Here is a 22,630-nt window from a genome sequence, read left to right on the forward strand (position 1 = left end):
TGTGACTTAAAGTGTCCCCAACGGCTGTTTTACACTCCCCACTATATATACCCCCTCCCACTTCGTGAGAGGGTGCTCAACACAGCCATATCCTCATAAGAACACATTTCTACCCCACATACATTTTCTCACACCAAATCTTAGATCCCAAGAGCATTTGTGAGCCCCTTTGAGAGTTGTTCCAATCAAAAGATAGATCGTCTCCCTCTCCTTCTCTCAACCCAATCTATTTGAGATTTGAGCAAGTTTTGAGCATTCCCCGTGATCTTGTTACTCTTGGAGGTTGGAGACTCCTAGGCGGTAGGAGTTCTTCGGAGAGGAATCAATCCATGTGATTTCCCCCGGAAAAGTTTGTGAGGGTTTGGAAGCCACCTCAAAGGCTTACCACTAGTGGTTGAGAAATGCCTTTGTGGTGTTATCTCAAAGAGAGAATAGGGTGAGCCTTCGTGGCGTTGGTGTGCCTTCGTGGTAACATCCACCTCTCTAACGGTGACTAGCTTCCCTCCAAGGAAGTGAACATCGGGATACAACTTTGTCTCAGTGACCTTGGTTATCCTTAACCCTAACTTCTTACTTGTGGTTTACTTGTGTTACTTGAGCATACATACATTGCATATTGTTTGTGCTCATTATATTGTGGTGTCTATTTCTGTACAAGATTAATCATTCAAGCATACCCTCTATATCCACACGTTCACACTTGCAGCTTTTGATATATCATGTGCTATAGTGTGATCTAGTATCTTGTGTCATTCACCTACTTGTCGTGTGATATAGCTCAATTAAGTTTGTGTAACTTACTTGTGCTTGTTAGTAACTGTATTGTGTCCATCTTGGTAGATCGTGTGGTTGATACACGTTGCAGTGCCTAGTACATTTAGGATTTGTGCTTGACAAGTATCCTCTTAGTTTATTTCCACATTAGGTTTAAGCCAAATCCGAAGAAGTTTTTAAATAGCCTATTCACCCCTCTCTAGGCATCATCGAGTTCTTTTCAGAAGGCACACACGCCTCTAGTCCAACTCCTTGTGATGGCCGACCGTCCATCCTTCACTGTCCTCATGAACACACCTAGATTGTCATCGTGTTCTCGTAGAAATACTTAAACCTTTACATGCCCACAAATCATGTAGTTTGAGAGGTAATCTTGTGTAAACTACTTTGGGAGCACCGCAAAGGAAAAACATTCATACATTGTCATCTAACACAACTCATTATGGGTAGTAAAAAGAAGGATGTAGAGTTCTTACTTACCATCCTACAATTCACTCTTATCTTGGATAAAGTGTAAACACATAGTTTAATTGCTATCTTTTGACCCATTTTACTAACAATCTTTATCAACTTCCTGATTTGATGCTGGTTCATCAATATCTCATTGCCCCATACGCACAAAGGGTCGAAGCGCAGATCTTTACCAATGACATATGTACCTAAAATCACCAAGTTAATATTAGAAGCTAAACATCAATTGCACAATGATGTAGTACAACACTCCCTTTGGCCCATTATATAATATCTTATAACATCCATTATACTCACATATTGGATGAATTAACATCTTATATTATGCGCCGGGGGGATTTTATTTCATTTTTTACAATTATCGTCCGATTACCTGCATTAACTACTGTTGTGTTGTTGTTGTTGTTGTTGTTACTCTTGTACGTATATCTAGAAATCATTAGAACTTTAAGGTAACACCATTCCTTGTTGTTGTATAGCCTAGGATTGCATATTTAGACATTCAGTACAATGCATGTTGCTATGTAGCCTCAGATAGATTAGATATGACCCTAGTTAAACTACCAATAAATGGCTTACACATATTTTTAGTTGAAAGTTCGATTCACCAATTAATCCCTTATCAGTCCCCGACCTATATGGTACCAGCTACCAATATCCTGAATAGTGATTATATATAAGCAATGGGATGAAACTAACCTCGATGGACAACAACAGTCGTTCCCAAAATTGTCCTGTGTGAAAGGACATGGATGTCGCCTAGAGGGGGGGGGGAGTGAATAGGCACTTAAAAATAACTACGGTTTAGGCTTGAACGAATGCGGAATAAAACTAACATTTAATTTGTCAAGCACAAATCTAAACCAACTAGGCTCAACTATGTGCATCAACAACTTATGATAAGTAAGATAAACAACTAAGTGATAGCAAGATATATGACAAGAAACAATATGGCTATCACAAAGTAAAGTGCATAAGTAAAAGGCTCGGGTAAGAGATAACCGAGGCACGCAGAGACGACGATGTATGCCGAAGTTCACACCCTTGCTGATGCTAATCTCCGTTTGGAGCAGTGTGGAGGCACAATGTTCCCCAAGATGCCACTAAGGCCATCGTAATCTCCTCACGCCCTTGCATAATGCAAGATGCCATGATTCCACTAAGGGACCCTTAAGGGCGGTCATCGAACCCATACAAACAAGGTTGGGGCAATCTCCACAACTTAATTGGAGCCTCCCAACGACACCACGAAGCTTCACCACAATGGACTGTGGCTCCATGATGACCTCAAATGCGCGAGGCAATCTCCACAACTTAATTGGAGACCCCGACGCTTGCCAGGAGCTTTACACCACAATGATTGAGCTCCGAGGTACCACCAAGCCTCTAGGACGCCAAAGCATTCACAAAGAGGAATTTCTAGGGTACCAAGTACCCAAGGGTAACAAGCTTCTCAAACTTCACTTCCACGTATCACCGTGGAGAACTCAAACTTATGCAACTAATGCAATGGCAAGAACACATGAAGTGGTCAAGTCCCTCACACTCAAATCCCTCAACAACAACAAAAGCTATGGAGGAATATGAGAGGAATAACAAGGAGCTCACAAAGAAATCCAAGATCAAGATCCAAGGGGTTCCCCTCACATAGAGGAGAAAGTGATTGGTGGAGATGTGGATCTAGATCTCCTCTCTCTTTCCCCTCAAGAACTAGCAAGAATCATTGGAGGGATTCAGAGTTAGCAAGCCCAAATAAGGTCAACAATGGGGGAAGAACACATGCTCAAGAGTTAGGAACCATTAGGGAAGAAGACCCCCTTAAATAGGTCCCTCAAAATCCAATCATTATGCACTCAGCATGTGCATAAGAATTAGTACCGCTCAGGCGAGCGGTACTTCGGCTGGAACATAAATTTCAAGAAAAAACATGCAAATGACAAATATCTCGGGGCGGTAGTGCCACCGGAGCGGTACTACCGTTCGCCCCAGCGGTACTACCGCTCCCCCAAGCGGTACTACTGCTCAAAATGGAAAAAAACCCAAAAAAGCCAGAAGAAAAATATAAACGGAAGAGAGGCCGACAAGGAAGGGCGTTAGTACCGCTAGAGCGGTAGTACCGCCCTTCCCTAGTGGTACTTCCACTTGAGAGAGAAAACATGTCCTGAAGTGCCATAACTTCCGCATACGAGCTCCGAATTGAGCAAACTCAAGCTCGTTGGATTCATGACGACAAGAGGTATCCAACATCGAAAGGAAATCTTAAGAACATGCATTTATGAAAATGCCAATGATATAGAGATGTGAAACCTCTATGAATGAAGAACCGACAAAAAGTTCCAACATCAAAAACATCATAGAAGATGCATATGGACTCCGTTTTCGATAAGCTCGAGCTTGTCATGAAGATGACCATAAGCTCTAGTACTCACAAATAGAACCACCAAAAAAGAACCAAGAATGATGATGCAAGGATGATAATGGTTTGAGCTCTCAACGAACTATATGATCAAGCTACTCACTTGAGATCCCCCCTTGACAGTACGACAATCTATCCTAAAAATAGGAAAACCTATGTAACGCCCAAGATGCGATCCTATCCTTATTTTGGCGCGAGTGCCTCGACAGGGATAGAAGCGCATCTCGTCGTTTTGCAAGAATGGATATCGTTACAAGTACATGTACTGAAAAGATGAGATATATGGAATTGGCTTACACTCGCGACAAGCTACATCAGAGTCACATCAGTACAATACATAAACATCATGAAGAAGAGTAGGGTCCTACTATGGATGAAAAACAAACGATAAAAGAACGACGTCCATCCTTGCTATCCCAGGCTGCCGGCCTGGAACCCATCCTAGATCGATGATGAACAAGAAGAAACTCCAAATGAACAATCAACGCGCTCGCGTCAAGTAACCTTTACCTGTACCTGCAACTGGTGTTGTAGTAATCTGTGAGCCACAGGGGACTCAGCAATCTCATTTCCAAAGGTATCAAGACTAGCAAATCTTAATGGGTGAGGTGTGGTTAAGTGGTGAGGCTACAACAAGCGACTAAGCATTATATGAGGTAGCTAACTTATGAGTACAAGAATAAGAGGGAGGAAGATCTACACATAGCGGACGTGAACTATTAATGATCAAATGAATGACCCTGAGCACCTACTTATGTTAGACAAAACCCCACCGTGTCCTCGATCGGAGAAGGAGCTCACGGAAGAGACAGTCGCGGTTACGCACTCAGTTGGCAAGTTTTAATTTAAGCTTACTTCAAGTTATCTAGAACCAGTGTTAAACAAACTTTCCACGTTGCCACATAACCGCGAGCACGGCTTTTCGAAATATTTAACCCTCAGGGGTGCTCCAACTAGTCCATCACAAATTACCACAAGCCACATAGAAATCCTCGATCACGAAACTCGCAATCTCGTCGGACTCCTTAGTGGAAAACCTCAACTCTGAGATTACCCAAAGTTTCATCGGAATCCTGATGCACAAGATATTTCGTAAAAGGTAAAGCTAATCCAGCAAGGCCACCCGGTGTGTCGACGAACCCGATAGGAGCCGCGTATCTCGTTCTCAGGACACAACCATCTATGCATAGTGGAAGGTAGCCAAACGCTCGAGTTGTCCCGAGGTGGCACCGCCGACTACTAGGTGGGTGGACCAACACTCATGCGGAGCACTGGCCCGGGGGTTGATTAATTACTCTGCGGGTGCCGGCGGGTCCCTATGCATTTTTATTAGTCATTAGGCAAATGTAAAACCAAAGTTGGGCCTTGCTAGACCAGCTTTAATCTAAAATGAATTATCAAGGGGGTCCCCATAACAACCCCGATCGTGTTAGGAGAGCTCAGTCATGGAATATAACACACCGGTAGCCAAAACTAAGGGGGCAAAGTGTGACAGCCCGAGACCGACGTTCCAGAAGATTCCCCCCTTTATTCCGTTTTCGTCGTGTGTCTATTTTCTTTTGTCGCATCATCATCGCATCATGCACATCATCAGCATTGCATCGGCATCTTCGTTGCCGCCAGTTTTCAAAAACTTGCATCCGTTGTTAGTTGCCGGTTCTCGTCGTTGTTCGTTCCGAGCCCGACCGCACCCGCACGTGCCCGCGACATCGTCAAACCTTGTTTTCAAAAGTGTGCGTAAAACTTTCTCTGATTGGGGTGAGATTTGACGTGCGGTGTTATTTTAATATAGGAAGGCCGTCTGTCAAGTTTCGTCGCAATCGGAGTCCGTCTGGTACCCGAAGGGTCGTCCGTAGCGGCGCCGTATTCGGTCTATCGTCGGATGTTTTCGGGGTTTTAAATATCGTGTTACCGCGCCGCTCTATTTCCCTCTCATCTCCGCCTAGCCCCTCTCCACAGTGCATCGACCCTGTGTGCAATCCAGTCTGAAAACCTCCCGGAACCCGAGCCCGGCGGTCGTGACCGTTGGATCCGGATCAACCCCGTTTTACCGCAAATCGTCATCGGTTTGTCCATTGCACTCCCTAACCTAATTATCTCGACCATCTGATCTAAATCGGAGGGTCGAGATGCCCCTATATCAAACCACTAGCTATATATAGAGCCAAACCTAGATTTTAGGAGGAATGTCCCATCCAAACACCCAGCCGCCGCAACCCCTTGTTCCATCTCCCTCCTCGGGATCGTCCCTGATCCAATCCAACCAACCAGCTCGCCGCAGCTCCCTCCTCCCTTGATCTGGGGACCCCCGCTCCTTCCCGCCGCCGCACCACCTCGAGAAGTTCCACAGTCAAGGACGCGCCTTGCCCGAGCCGCAGCTCCTCCGCCCGCTCGCCACCGTGCTGCGCCCCGCCTGCAGCCTGACCTCCCCTCCTACGCTCCCTCTCCTTCCTCTATTCGTCTTTCTCTCTCTCACCTCGGTTCCCTCTTTTCGTTTGACAGGGAACGACCAGGGCCATGGACAGGAGCCTGTCGCTGCCTTGGAGCTCCATCGCCGGCCAGATGTGGTGCCCCGAGAGCCGGATCCTCCCTTCCCCACCGTCACCGACCAGCAGGTCCCCTGCAGCCCCCCCTTTCACCGGAGCTGCGCAGGACCCGGTCGCCTCTCTCTCCCCTGATGTGTTCCCCCGCTGCTCTCCCTCTCTCAACACCTCTGTTTCTCGTTTCTTTTCTGCAGGTGACATCCATGACCGTTCCCGAGCTCCGTGATGCCTCTCCTATGCCCGAGCTCGCTCCAGCCACCTCGAGATGCGCCAGCTCGCGACCTCACCTACCCAGACCGCCATGGCTTCCCCGTCCCTTGCTGTGAGCAATCCTTCCCGTACTAAACTTCGTGGTGCTTTCAGATCTGTTCTGGCATATAAGGATATTTGGAAGCGCATGTATTCTATAACACGAACATATGCCTAGCCGAGTTGGCTATCTCAGTAGTTCTGCACCTATGAGATCCTGGGTTAGAGTCCGAGGTAACCCAATTTTTGCGTGTGGTATTCTAAATTTATTCATACACACTACACCTTGCCCGCAGCCACACTTAGGCCACGATACATGGTTTAGCCTAGTGGACAGCGCCACTCTATGCAACCCAGGCGACCAAGGGATCGAATCCCTAGGAGCCCTTTTATTTTTTTTCGTTGTTTCCATCTTTTTGAGGGAGTATAGTTCGCCCAATGCACATAATAGTAACTCTGCACTCTTTGGACCGTGTAGGTTTTTTTAACGCCTCTGATTTATTTTCCTCATCACAAAAGAATTGATTTTAAACCTGCCATAGATTTTAAACCGTGCATCGGATCGGAGTGATTTAAATATGTAACTTGACTAGAATTTCGCGTAGATTAATATTTTCCAACTCTCATGCATAATTAGAACTATTTAGTGTGTTGTTTGCATCGGTTTGCGTGTCGACGTGTTGAAACGGTTTAGGTCGTAACTATTTGTCCGTAGCTTCGTTGGAGATGTGCCATATATATAAATGGTCCATAACGACGAGTATAAGCACGTGAACCACTTTGTTTCGCTGTTTAACAAACATAAAATATGATTAGGACAAATCTGGACAGAATTAGAATTTAACACGTGGGGTCATATCGGAGATGCTATATGTCGTTTCCGGTCTCATTTAAAATGCCTAGCTAGGTAGATTAATTTGTGCTTAACCCTCTTGCCATGTTTAACCACATTTAATATTGGTGTGTATCTAATCGGGATAGAACTAAATAACTCGTATGTGGAGTTTCGTCAATATGCAACTCATTGCATATTGAGCTTCACTTAATGTGTAGTGTTTGTGTGAGGTGAATTGTCATGCCATGCCTTGCATCTTTGAACTGATCATGCATCATATTAGGGTGTGCATCATGTCATGCATTTCCCGTGGTGAATATCTGTGTTGATGTTTGTTTCCGGTTTCCTCCGTCTTGATAGAGATCCGCAAGCGTGTCGGAATGTGAGGACCCGTTCGACTACGTTGGTTCGTCTACTTCTCGGAGTTGTTCTTCTTCCAAGCGGGATCTCAGGCAAGATGACCATTTCCCCAGATACCATTACTATCATTGCCATGCTAGTTTTATCGCTTCTATCGTTTATGTCTCGTTGCCTACCACATGTTAAATATCAGCCTCTCAACAATGCCATGATTACCTTGAACCTGTTCAACCTAGCAAACCACTGATTGGCTATGTTACCGCTTGCTTATCCATGTTGTTAGCGTTGCTAGTTGCAGGTGCAGTTGCTTCCATGTGACAACATGGGTCCCTTGTCATATCACCATATTAATGCTATTTAATTTAATGCACCTATATACTTGGTAAAAGGTGCAAGGCTCGGCCTTTCTAGTCTGGTGTTTTGTTCCACCTTTGCCCCCTTAGTTTCGGCTACCGGTGTTATGTTCCATAAATGAGCGCTCCTAACACGATCGGGGTTGTTATGGGGACCCCCTTGATAATTCGTTTTAGATTAAAGCTGGTCTCGCAAGGCCCAACATTGGTTCTACATTTTCCCAACATAATAACTTGTTAATACTGAAAGCATAGGGCGTCATGAACCCGAGGAGTAATTTCACATAATACAGGGGGCCAGTGCTGTTGGTGCTGGTCCAAAAGTAGAGCCGTTTGCGGGGCTAACCCGGGGCAACTCGGGAGATTTCTATCAGGCCACCATACGTTGTGCTTATCCGTCGTGTCTTGAGAACGAGATACGCGGCTCCTATCAGGATCGTCGACACGCCGGGCAGCCTTGCTGGATTAGTTTTACCTTTGACGAAATATCTTGTGCATCCGGATTCCGGTGATGCTTTGGGTAATCTCAGAGTTGAGGTTTTCCACTAAGGAATTCGACGAGATCGCGAGTGTCGTGATCGAGGATTTCTATGTGCTTGTGGTAATTTGTGATGGACTAGTTGGAGCACCCCTGCAGGGTTAAATCTTTCGGAAAGTTGTGCCCGCGGTTATGTGGCAACGTGGAAACTTTGTTTAACACTGGTTCTAGATAACTTGAAGATAACTTAATTAAAACTTGCCAACTGTGTGCGTAACCGTGACTGTCTCTTTCGTGATCCCCTGCTCCGATCGAGGACACGATGGGGTTATGTCTGACGTAGGTAGGTGTCCAGGATCATTCATTTGATCATCCGTAGTTCACGTCCGCTATGCATAGATCTTCCCCCCTCTTATTTCTTGTACTCGTAAGTTAGCCACCAAATAATGCTTAGCCGCTGCTGCAACCTCACCACTTAACCATGTCTCACCCATTAAGCTTTGCTAGTCTTGATACCTTTGGAAATGAGATTGCTGAGCCCCCTGTGGCTCACAGATTACTACAACACCAGTTGCAGGTACAGGTAAAGGTTACTTGACGCGAGCGCGTTGATTGTTCATTTGGAGTTGCTTCTTCTTCTTCTTCTTCATCGATCTAGGATGGGTTCCAGGCCGGCAGCCTGGGATAGCAAGGATGGACGTCGTTCTTCTTTTGTCGTTCGTTTTCGTCCGTAGTCGGACCCTGCTCTTACTCTTGATGAATATGTAATGTACTGATGTGACTCTGATGTAGCTTGTGGCGAGTGTAAGACAACTCTATATATATCTCTTCTTTTCAGTACATGTACTTGTAACGATATCCATTCTTGCGACACGACGAGATGCGCTTCTATCCCTGACGAGGCCCTTGTGCCAAATTGAGGATACGGTCGCATCTTGGGCGTGACACAAAGGTGGAACAAAACACCAGGCTAGAAAGGCCGAGCCTTCCACCTTTTACCAAGTATATAGGTGAATTAAATTAAATAGCATTAATAGGGTGATAAAAACAAGGAACCCATGTTATCAGATGGAAGCAACCGCACCTGTAACTAGCAACACTAACACATGGTTAAGCAAGCGGTAACATAGCCAATCAGTGATTTGCTAGGTTGTGAACAGGTGGAAGGTTTTCATGGCAATGTTGAGAGGCTGACATTTAACAGGTGGTAGGCAACGAGACATAACAAAATAAATGAGACAACTAGCATGGCAATGATAGTAATGGTATCTAGGGAGATGGTCATCTTGACTGAGATCCCGCTTGGAAGAAGAACGACTCCGTGAGGCAGGGGAACCGACGTAGTTGAATGGGTCCTCACTTTCCGACACGCTTGAGGAACTCTATTGAGACGAACCAACCCGGAAACAAGAATCAACACACGATATTCACCATGCGATGCACAACACAAATGATGCATGAGCGGTTACATTTATGCACGGTATGACATGGCAATTCACACAATCAAACACTACACATTAAGTGAAGTTCAATATGCAACGAGTTGCATATCGGCGAAACTCCATCTTTAATTATTTAGTTCTATCCCGATTAGGTACGCGGAAATATTAAATGTGGTTAAACATGGCAAGAGGCGAATCGTAATTAAAGTACATATCTAGGCATTTTAAATGAGGTCGAAAACGACTTATAACATCTCCGATATGACCTCATGCATTAATTTATAATTCTGTCCAGATCTGAATTATCATGTTTTAATATTTGTTAAACAGAAAAATACATTGGTTCACGTGATTCTACGCGTCGTTCCACTCAATTTACACATAGAGAACATCTCCAATGGAGCTATAGTTCAAAAGATATGATCACCGCAAGATATGATGCCATGAATGCAATATGTATGCAATGACAGTTACAAGCATTCCAAACCAAGAAGGCAGCAACATATTATGAGTCTACACAAGATTCTAAGCAAGTTTCATATAGGACACGATCAAAACGGAGCAACGGTTCAACAAATACAAGCTACACAAGAAATAGTCATAATCTGCCCAAAACAGCAGCATGGCATTTTCTACACCCCAAAACAACAAGCTGCATAAATCTAAAATGCTCAAACGAGGCATGAGACAGTAGAGGGCAAGATGCACCTCAACACCCTACTAATAACATGTAGCATGGAAGAATGGATCACTAGGAAAAGAACTCATAAAATGGCATCTCACACACAGTTTCAGGCTTGGTGAAAATATCAGTTTTGACAGTGCAGTTTTCGATCTGAAGGCATATTGACAACAACGAAACTATACGCTATAGGGCATCGAATGGCATGAAAATTCACAGCATGCTAGAGAATATTAAGGACTACAACTAACTCCATTGCACCAACCTCAACAGAGCTGTAGATCACTAGCAAAACACATGGCAAGACAACAACACAATATAACAGATTTCAGACTTAGAAATAATTCAACATCTCCAAATCAGCACCATTTTCTAGCATGTTGACAACAAGCAAACAACACCTAAACATGGATTTCTAAGGCAACCAAAATACCAGGGGCTAGCCTACATATCCAAGGGCATATCTCTAGTTGAAAACTCATTCATATCATGCACGGATTAATTCACACAAAAATAAACAAAAGGGCAACATGGCAAGATATCACGCGCACTAACTTGCTCAAAAGTTAAAACTAAATGCATAGTTAAAGTTTATGGATTTTCTACCCCAAAAACATATATAATATGTGGGGTTCGAAAAATAAACTAGCGCCACACATATATGCGAGAATATGTCCTAAACACGACATAGCAAACTAGCGAGGGAACCTACATGCAAAAATGCAAACAACTACTCTAAAATACATGGCAAAAGGTCCTGAACAACATGACCATTTTTCTATGAGATTTGAACAAACCGGACACGCGAAAAATAGCTATGGAGTAATTCCCTATTAGGACAACACGCAAAACTAGGTAAACAACATGTCAAACCACTCCAAACATGCATGCAAGTTGCAAAATATGAATCTACGTGAAAAACTAATAAAGTTACATATTTAAATCATTGCGATCCAACGCATGGTTAATTATCTATGGGCATTTGAAATATCTAATATCCCTGAAATTTAAGAAATCCGAAATTCTAAAAACAAATAACTATCAAGCCGAATCTGGTGCTACTGGGCCTACACGGCAGGCGCGAGATAATTAACAAGCGCTCAGGGCGCGATATAGATGCGGTTGGTAGAGGCTCACCTTGGGCGAGAGGCCGGTGTGTGGCGCTGCCTGCTGGGCCTTCTCGCCCACGGCCCACGATGGCGCGGTCAATGCGGGCGCGCCCGCCAGATCGGATCAGGGCACGCTCGGCCTGGAGGAGGCGTTGGCCGAGGCGCCTAGTGGCTCATGCAGCCCGCAGGGCAGAGCGCTCGTGCGGCCCGCCTAGCGCTGGCGACGCGGGAGCTACAGGGCCTCCTTGCTCGTTCCCGAGCGGGAGGAAGGATCGGCGGGGCAGGTCAATGGTGAGCTCCGACCGGCTCTCGGCAGATCCGGCATGGACGGGGCAAGGGCGAGGCAGATCCGGCCACGACGGATCCGTTCCCGGCGGAGCTGGCTCTAGGTGACACTAGCGCAAGGAGATCACGTGGCGGCAGGTTCGGGCTACGTTCATGGCGCGGCGGCGATGCGCAGGCAGCCTACGAGGCTGCAGGTTCGACGAGGTAACGAGCCACCGGTGGCTGGCTTGCAGCCGGGCTCGGCCGGTGACGGAGTGAGGTCCGGTGACGGGGTCAGCTTCTGACGAGGAGAGGCCAGGCGGCGCGACTCTGCGGGAGGAGCGGTGCAGGCACTCCGGGCTGCTGCGCCCAGATGGGCTTGGCAGGCCGGTTGTGGGCTTGGCAGGCCCGGCGGCGCTGCAGAGGTGAGAGGAGCTGGCTGTGCGGCTAGGGCTAAGGTTAGCACGGGAAACGAGGTGGGGAGGGGTTTGCTGTATTTTATAGACAAAGGGGCTAGGGTTAGCTAATCAGGGCGTTTTCGGAGCCTCCGATCTCGATCGGACGCTCCGGAAATGCCCTAGGGTTAGGTTAGGTCGTGTAGAGTGGATTAGGCGAAGATGAGACGGAAATAGCGTGGCGTGGAAACGCGATTTAAAACACCGAAACATGTCCGACGAATAACCGAAGGCGGTGCCGCTACGGTCGACCGTGCGGGTACCAAACGAACTCCGATTGCGACGAAAATTGGCAGACGTTCTACCTATATTAAAATAAGACCGCATGCCAAGTTTCAACCCAATCAGAGGAAGTTTTATACACACTTTTAAAAGCAAGATTTTTACGATGCCGCGGGCGCATGCGGGTGTGGTCGGGCTCAAAACAGACAACGACGAAAAACGGAGAGAACCGACAACTAATATCGGATGCAAGTTTTGAAAACTGGCGGCAACGGGATGCCGATGCAATGCAGATGATGCGCATTATGCGATGATGAAGGCGGCAAACAAAATAATAACACAGCGACAACGGAAAAGAGGGGAATCTTCTGGAGCGTCGGTCTCGGGCTGTAACAACTCTCTTACAATACAAGAGGATCTCGACCCGAGATCCAAGATTGGAAGGGGAAAAGGATGAAAAAGCAACAGGAAAAACTAGTTGCTTCTTTGACAAACGAGTGAAACCAACGATCCTTGAAGGTTGCAAAGAGAGGAAGAATGATAGAGAAGCAGGAAAGAATTCACACAAAATTTCGGCAGCACTTCGGTAGGAAAAGGGGATAAAAATTCGATACAAAGGAAAAAATCTTGAGAAGATTCACAACAAACTAACTAAATTGAAAACAAGGAAATAACATGATCTTGATAGAACAAGATGATAGATTGAAGAGAGCAACATCACAAAGCCTCCATTAGAAAGAATAGAAACTTGCTTCTCACAAGAAAGGATGAAAAAAATGAGAACTACTGCCACAAGAATCTTGAAGGGCACGTGAGAAAAAGAATTGATATCATGAGCCACTCCGAAAGAAGAATTCAAATCACTATGAACAAGAATAAGAATTATGTTATGCTTATCCTTCATCAAGTTTAATTGATGACAAGCAACAGATTTAGCGTACCACTTATTCTTCTAGAAATGATTGAGGAGAGATATGAGCACAAACTTGAAGAAGTCTTGAAGGAGACACCGGAATAATTGAGAGACGAACGAAGAGACACAATTGAGAAGAATTGAGGATGAAAGCTGAAAGGTGAGAATGAAGAATCTTCTGAAATGATGGCCTTCGGAGGATCAAGAATGAAAACAACTTATAAATGCACCGAATAGCAAGAAAGGGATTACTCATGATTGTAAACAACTAATAGGATAACACGAAGCTGAGATGAGAATCTTCACAAGAATGGAGCAAGACTTGAGAGAAACACTCCTTCGGTCTTCCAAACTGAAAACATGGCAAGAGCACCATCAAGAATTAATGAGACACTCCGGAATAAGAAAAAGGAAAAGTTGAGCCAATGAAGAAAATAAATTTGAAGCGATCTTGAAGAAGGAATATGACTGATGAAATTCATACTTACGTCATAGTTGAAAAGAATAAGAGTAGTCCGGAAAGATTACAAGAGCCAGATAAGATCCTGGGAAAGAACATGTGTGTTATGGGCCCACTCAAAAGAAACCACCATCAAAAAGATTGCTTAGAAGGAGAGATATTGCACCGGTACAAATGAAAACTTGATGAGGTTGAAAACCTCAAAATAATTGAAACGATTGAGAAGAGGAAACTTCTGAGATATCTTCAACACTCCGGGTAGAAAGAGATTGACGAATGATAAGAGAAGATTGAAGAGAATTTCCAAACAAATGAAAAGGATATGATGAACACCGAGGTCTTGAATTGAATCCACCGGAAAGAAAACAAGAATGAAGAGTGATGAACAGAAAACTCCTAAGAATCTTCTCAATGAATCCCCGGATAGGACACATAAGAAAAGATAGCGGAAGCATCACTGAAGAGAAAGACACTTGGATGAAAATTGAATCACTGAGGAAAAGGGTGGGAGGGTGGGAAAAACAAAGACAACTTGGGACAGATGGGACAACTCCGGAAAGAAAAGAGAGATTGATCTTGCAATCTTGGAGAAGATTGAATTCACTTGAAGAGAAGCACACCGGTTGAAAAGAATTAACAAGACAACATCGGTTGAAAGAATTGATAAGAAAATTGATTGAGCAAAATAATTAGCACTCTCATAAAAATATGAGAACACCACCTATGAAAGATATGAGATCACCACTTGACATCGAATCAAGTTGAATTACCATACTCCAACAAAACAAAGGGATGGGGCTTATGAAACAAGCTAGAACAAATTCATGAGAGAGATTCCGTCCGATATTTTCGTGGATAGGATTGCACGGGCTCGATCCTTATAGTAGCCATCATGTACAAGGCAGTGCACACAACATACGAAGCGTCCCCGAGTCGTAGCAAGCTACAAGGACTCTTTAAGACACAATGAGAACCGCTGTAAGACGACCGTGAACAAACGAATCCACTAGATGTCGAACCCCAACCTCACATCATGCATTTGTTGGAAAATTGTCCTATAAGTAACTACTTGAATTCCCACCTAAGAACTCCGGAAATTTCTGGTCATGCAATCTGGTCCACGGATACAAGGAGTAATATATCACTCAACTCCTATAATAACCCGTCTAGTGTATCACATCCGTCAACATATAACTAGAGATCTTGGAAACTCATCTATCCAAGACCCTCGTAATGACAACGATACTAAGTGTGTCAATACATCCGTATCTATCTGCACCAGTACTGGGGAAGCCGGACTCCTGTCGCCACTACTAGTATTGGAGCAATTTCGAACATCCTCCGTTCTGAGATACTAAGAAATCTGAATGATAACGACGTGCTCTAGAATTTTGTGGAGCTCAACTCCCCGGAAGAAATCAAGTCAGACATGAGGCACCAAAACAGAACTCAGTCACATCGACATCATATAGATTCAAAAAATATCCGCGTGATCCTAAATTTTTTTGAGTGAGAAGAGGAGTAGAATTAAAATTATTACGTCAAGATTCCTCACCAGAGCATAGAAGAGGAGAAAAAAGAATCCTACTTTCCGATATATAACTAGACTCTAAGCAGTTTTTTACTAGACTCGACTCAACCAAGCTCGATCATTCAAGGGGGCTCCTAGGTCGGTACTGCTCTGATACCAACTTGTAAGGCCCAAGATGCGATCATATCCTTATTTTGGCGTGAGCGCCTCGACAGGGATAGAAGCGCATCTCGTCGTTTTGCAAGAATGGATATCATTACAAGTACATGTACTGAAAAGATGAGATATATGGAATTGGCTTACACTCGCCACAAGCTACATCAGAGTCACATCAGTACAATACATAAACAACATGAAGAAGAGCAGAGTCCGACTACGGACAAAAACAAATGATAAAAGAACGAAGTCCATCCTTGCTATCCGAGGCTGCCGGCCTGGAACCCATCCTAGATCGATGAAGAAGAAGAAGAAACTCCAAATGAACAATCAACACGCTCGCGTCAAGTAACCTTTACCTATACCTGCAACTGGTGTTGTAGTAATCTGTGAGCCACAGGGGACTCAGCAATCTCATTTCTAAAGGTATCAAGACTAGCAAAGCTTAATGGGTGAGGTGTGGTTAAGTGGTGAGACTGCAGCAAGCGACTAAGTATTATATGAGGTGGCTAACTTACGAGTACAAGAATAAGAGGGGGGAAGATCTACACATAGCAGACGTGAACTCTTAATGATCAAATGAATGACCCTGAGCACCTACTTACATTAGACAAAACCCCACTATGTCCTCGATCAGAGAAGGAGCTCACGAAAGGGACAGTCACGGTTACGCACTCAGTTGGCAAGTTTTAATTTAAGCTTACTTCAAGTTATCTAGAACCAATGTTAAACAAAGTTTCCACGTTGCCACATAACCGCGGGCACGACTTTCCGAAAGATTTAACCCTGCAGGGGTGCTCCAACTAGTCCATCACAAATTACCACAAGCCGCATAGTAATCCTCGATCACGAAACTCGTGATCTCGTGGGACTCCTTAGTGGAAACCTCAACTCTGAGATTACCCAAAGTTTCACCGGAATCCCGATGCACAAGATATTTTGTAAAAGGAAAGCTAATCCAGCAAGGCCACCCGGTGTGTCGACGAACCTGATAGGAGCCGCATATCTCGTTCTCAGGACACAACCGTCTCTGCATAGTGGACGGTAGCCAAACACTCGAGTTGCCCCAAGGTGGCACCGTCGACTGCTAGGTGGGTGGACCAACACTCGTGCGAAGCAATGGCCCGGGGGTTGATTAATTACTCCGCGGGTGCCGGCGGGTCCCTATACATTTTTATTAGTTATTAGGCAAATGTAAAACCAAAGTTGGGCCTTTCCATACCAGCTTTAATCTAAAACGAATTATAAAGGGGGGCCCCATAACAACCCCGATCGTGTTAGGAGCGCTCAATTATGGAATATAACACCGGTAGTCGAAACTAAGGGGGCAAAGGTGGAACAAAACACCAGGCTAGAAAGGCCGAGCCTTCCACCTTTCACCAAGTATATAGGTGCATTAAATTAAATAACATTAATAGGGTGATAAAAACGAGGAACCCATGTTATCACATGGAAGCAACTACACCTGCAACTAGCAACGCTAACACATGGTTAAGCAAGCGGTAACATAGCCAATCAGTGATTTGCTAGGTTGTGAACATGTTGAAGGTTTTCATGGCAATGTTGAGAGGCTCACACTTAACAGGTGGTAGGCAACAAGACATAACGAAAGAAACGAGACAACTAGTATAGTAATGATAGTAATGGTATCTAGGGAAATGGTCATCTTGCCTGAGATCCCACTTGGAAGAAGAACGACTCCGCGAAGCACGGGAACCGACGTAGTCGAACGGGTCCTCACTTTCCGACACGCTTGCGGAACTCTATCGAGACGAAGCAACCCGGAAACAAGAATCAACACACGATATTCACCACGCGATGCACACCACAAATGATGCATGAGTGGTTATATTTATGCACGGTATGACATGGAAATTCACACACTCAAACACTACACATTAAGTGAAGTTCAGTATGCAACGAGTTGCATATCAGTGAAACTCCATCTTTAATTATTTAGTTCTATCCCGATTATGTACACGACAATATAAAATGTGGTTAAACATGGCAAGAGGCGAAGCGTAATTAAAGTACCTATCTAGGCATTTTAAATGAGGTCGGAAACGACTTATAGCATCTCCGAGATGACCTCACGCGTTAATTTATAATTTTGTCCAGATCTGAACTATCATGTTTTAATATTTGTTAAACAACAAAATAAATAGGTTCACGTGATTCTACGTATCGTTCCACTCAATTTACACATAGAAAATGATAACCCACAAGTATAGGAGATCAATTGTAGCCTTTCTCGATAAGTAAGAGTGTCGAACCCAATGAGGAGCTAAAGGTAGGACAAATATTCCCTCAAGTTCTATCGACCACCGATACAACTCTACGCACACTTTATGTTCACTTTACCTAGAACAAGTATGAAACTAGAAGTACTTTGTAGGAGTGATAAGATAGGTTTGCACGAAAAGAAAGAACACGTAAACAAAACTAGGGGCTGGTTAGATAAAGAAACAATTACGTTAGTTTGATGAGTGTGGAGAAGTGGTGGTAGGAGTTGCAGAATTGTCCCTAAGCAATTGACTATGTTACTAGACTGATAGCAAGTTTTATGTGGGAGAGGCCACTGCTAGCATGTCATCCCTTACTTGGAATTCTATTTACTTATGATTGGAACTATTAGCAAGCATCCGCAACTACTAACGTTCATTAAGGTAAAACCCAACCATAGCAATAAGATATATTGGTTCCCCTTCAATCCCGTATGCATCAATTTCCATGCTAGGCTGAAGCTTCTGTCACCCTTGCCCTCCAATACATAGTCCTATAAACATACTACTAACCCTATGGTGTGATCCATGCGTGCGCTCATACGATGGGCACCAAAGGACAGCAACATAACCACAAGCAAATTAAACCAATCATAGCAATTCATCAATCACCGATAGGACAAAGAAAAACTACTCAGACATCATAGGATGGCAACAAATCATTGGATAATAATATGAAGCATAAAGCACCATGTTCAAGTAGAGGGTACAGCGGGTTGCGGGAGAGTGGACCGCTGAATATAGATGGGGGAAGGTGATGGAGGTGTTGGTGAAGATGACGGAGGTATTGGTATAGATTACCGTCACATGATGATGTCCCGGGCGGTGTTACGGCGCCGCCGGGAGAGAGGGGGAGAGATCCCCCTTCTTCTTCTTCTACCTTGACCTACTCCCTAGATGGGAGAAGGGTTTCCCCTCTAGTCCATGGTCTCCATGGCGGCGGAGGGGCGAGAGCCCCTCCGAGATTGGATCTCTCTCTCTGCGTCCTTCTGTTTCTGCGCTCCGAGATTCTGCCTTTCACCATTTCTAAAATTCCCAGAGATCCGTAACTCCAATTGGGCTGAAATTTTAACATGATTTTCTTCCGGATATTATCTTTCCTGCGGAGAAATAAGGTCCCCAACCGCCTTAGGGATTGGTCACAAGCGTGCCAGGCGCGGCCCCACCCCCAGGCCGCTCCTAGGGGACTTGTGACCCCCTCGGGCATCGTTTCGCGTTGATTCTTCTTCCCAAAAATCATAAATATTCCAAAAAAAATCCCCGTAGGTTTTTTATTGCGTTTGGACTTTGTTTGGTATGGATAATATGCAAAACAAAAAACATGCAACAAACAGGAACTTGCACTGGGCACTGGATCAATATGTTAGTCCCAAAAATAGTATACAAAGTTGCCAAAAGTATATGAAAGTTGTATAATATTGGCATGAAACAATCAAAAATTATAGATACGACGGAGACGTATCAGCATCCCCAAGCTTAATTCCTGCTCGTCCTCGAGTTGGTAAATGATAAAAAAGATAATTTTTGATGTGGAATGCTAATCATGGCATAATCTTGATCATATAATCTAATCATGGCATGATTACTAAAACACGAGTGATTCGAAGCAATAGTCTATCATTTGACATAAAGACAATAATATTTCAAGCATACTAACAAAACAATCATGTCTTCTCAAAATATCATGGCCAAATAAAGTTATCCCTACAAAATCATATAGTCTGGCTATGCTCCATCTTCCCCACACAACGTATTTAAATCATGCACAACCCGAGTTTTAGCCAAGCAATTGTTTCGTACTTTAGTGTTCTCAAACTTTTTCAACTTTCACGCAATACATGAGCATGAGCCATGGACATAGCACTATAGGTGGAATAGAATATGGTGGTTGTGGAGAAGACAAAAATGAGGAGATAGTCTCACATCAACTAGGCGTATCAATGGGCTATGGAGATGCCCGTCAGTAGATATCATTGTGAGTGAGTAGGGATTGCCATGCAAAAGATGCACAAGAGCTAAAAGTGTATGAAAGTTCAAAAAAAAACTAGTGGGTGTGCATCCAACTCTCTTGCTCACGAAGACCTAGGGCAATTTGAGGAAGCCAATCATTGGAATATACAAGCCAAGTTCTATAATGAAAATTTCCCACTAGTATATGAAAGTGACAACATAGGAGACTCTCTATCATGAAGATCATGGTGCTACTTTGAAGCACAAGTTGGTAAAGGATAGTAGCATTGTCCCTTCTCTCTTTTCTCTCATTTTTTTAATATATTTTTTTCTTTTTTTGGGTGGGCTTCTTTGGCCTCTTTTTTTATTTGGGCTTCATTGGCCTCTTTTATTACTTCCTCACATGGGACAATGCTCTAATAATAATGATCATCACACTTTTATTTACTTACAACACGATATTTAGAACAAAATATGACTCTATATGAATGCCTTCGGCGGTGTACCAGGATGTGCAATGATCTAGCGTAGCAATGACATCAAAAAACGGACAAGCCATGAAAACATCATGCTAGCTATCTTACGATCATGCAAAGCAATATGACAATGATGGCACGTGTCATAATAAACAGAACGATGGAAGTTGCATGGAAATATATCTCGGAATGGCTATGGAAATGCCATAATAGGTAGGTATAGTGGTTGTTTTGAGGAAGGGTATATGGTGGGTGTAATGCACTGGCGAAAGTTGCACGGTACTAGAGAGGCTAGCAATGGTGGAAGGGTGAGAGCATATAATCCATGCACGATATCATTGTAAGTGAGTAGGGATTGCCATGCAACAGATGCACAAGAGCTATAAGTGTATGAAGTTCAAAAAGAAACTAGTGGGTGTGCATCCAACTCTCTTGCTCACGAATACCTAGGGCAATTTGAGGAAGCCCATCATTGGAATATACAAGCCAAGTTCTATAATGAAAATTTCCCACTAGTATATGAAAGTGACAACATAGGAGACTCTCTATCATGAAGATCATGGTGCTACTTTGAAGCACAAGTGTGGTAAAGGATAGTAACATTGTCCATTCTCTCTTTTCTCTCATTTTTTAATATATTTTTTTCTTTTTTTTGGTGGGCTTGTTTGGCCTCTTTTTTTTATTTGGGCTTCATTGGCCTCTTTTATTACTTCCTCACATGGGACAATGCTCTAATAATAATGATCATCGCACTTTTATTTACTTACAACTCAATATTTAGAACAAAATATGACTCTATATGAATGCCTTCGGCGGTGTACCAGGATGTGCAATGATCTAGCGTAGAAATGACATCAAAAAACGGACAAGCCATGAAAACATCATGCTAGCTATCTTACGATCATGCAAAGCAATATGACAATGATGGCGCGTGTCATAATAAACGGAACGATGGAAGTTGCATGGCAATATATCTCGGAATGGCTATGGAAATGCCATAATAGGTAAGTATAGTAGTTGTTTTGAGGAAGGGTATATGGTGGGTGTAATGCACTGGCGAATGTTGCACGGTACTAGAGAGGCTAGCAATGGTGGAAGGGTGAGAGCATATAATCCATGGACTCAACATTAGTCATGAAGAACTCACATACTTATTGCAAAAGTCTATTAGTCATCGAAACAAGGTACTACACGCATGCTCCTAGGGGAAGGGTTGGTAGGAGTTAACCATTGCGCGATCCCGACTTCCACACAAAGGATGACAATCAATAAATAAATCATGCTGCGACTTCGTCACATAACGGTTGACCATACATGCATGCTATGGGAATCACAAACCTTAACACAAGTATTTCTATGAATACACAATTACTCACTAGCATGACTCTAATATCACATCTTCTTGTCGCAAAACTATTGCAAGGAATCAAACATATCATATTTAGTGATCTACAAGTTTTATGTAGGATTTTATGACTAACCATGTGAATGACCAACTCCTGTTAACTCTCTAAATAGGTATAAGTGAAGCATGAGAGTTTAATTCTTTATACAGAAGATATGCCCCGCTCTAACAAATATAAGTTAAGCAAAATAGAATTCTACAAATGGCGGTTTTCTATGTGTAGGGAAGCAGGCAATCCAAACTTCAAATGATATAAGTGAAGCACATGAAGCATTTTATAAAGCCATACTCAAAAGATATAAGTGAAGTGCAAAGAGCATTCTATAAATCAACCAAGGACTACCTCATACCAGCATGGTGCATAAAATAAAAAGGAAAAATAAACACAAAAGACACTCCAAGCATTTGCACATATCATGTGACGAATAAAAATATAGCTCCGAGTAAAATTACCGATAGATTGTAGACGAAAGAGGGGATGCCTTCCGGGGCATACCCAAGCTTAGACGCTTGAGTCTTACTTAAATATTACCTTGGGGTGCCTCGGGAATCCCCAAGCTTAGGCTCTTGCCTCTCCTTATTCCTTCATCCATCGTGGTCTCACCCAAAACTTGAAAACTTCAATCACACAAAACTCAACAAAACCTTCGTGAGATCCGTTAGTATAATAAAGTAAATCACAACTTTAAGTAATGTTGTGAACTCATTACAAATTCATATTAGCATTATATCTACTATAATCCAACTTCACCATGTTTCATACCCCCGATACTACCCATAGGTTCATCAAAATAAGAGAACAAT

This window comes from Hordeum vulgare, chromosome 1H (genome assembly GCF_904849725.1).
Source record: "Hordeum vulgare subsp. vulgare chromosome 1H, MorexV3_pseudomolecules_assembly, whole genome shotgun sequence".
NCBI classification, from domain to species: domain Eukaryota; kingdom Viridiplantae; phylum Streptophyta; class Magnoliopsida; order Poales; family Poaceae; genus Hordeum; species Hordeum vulgare.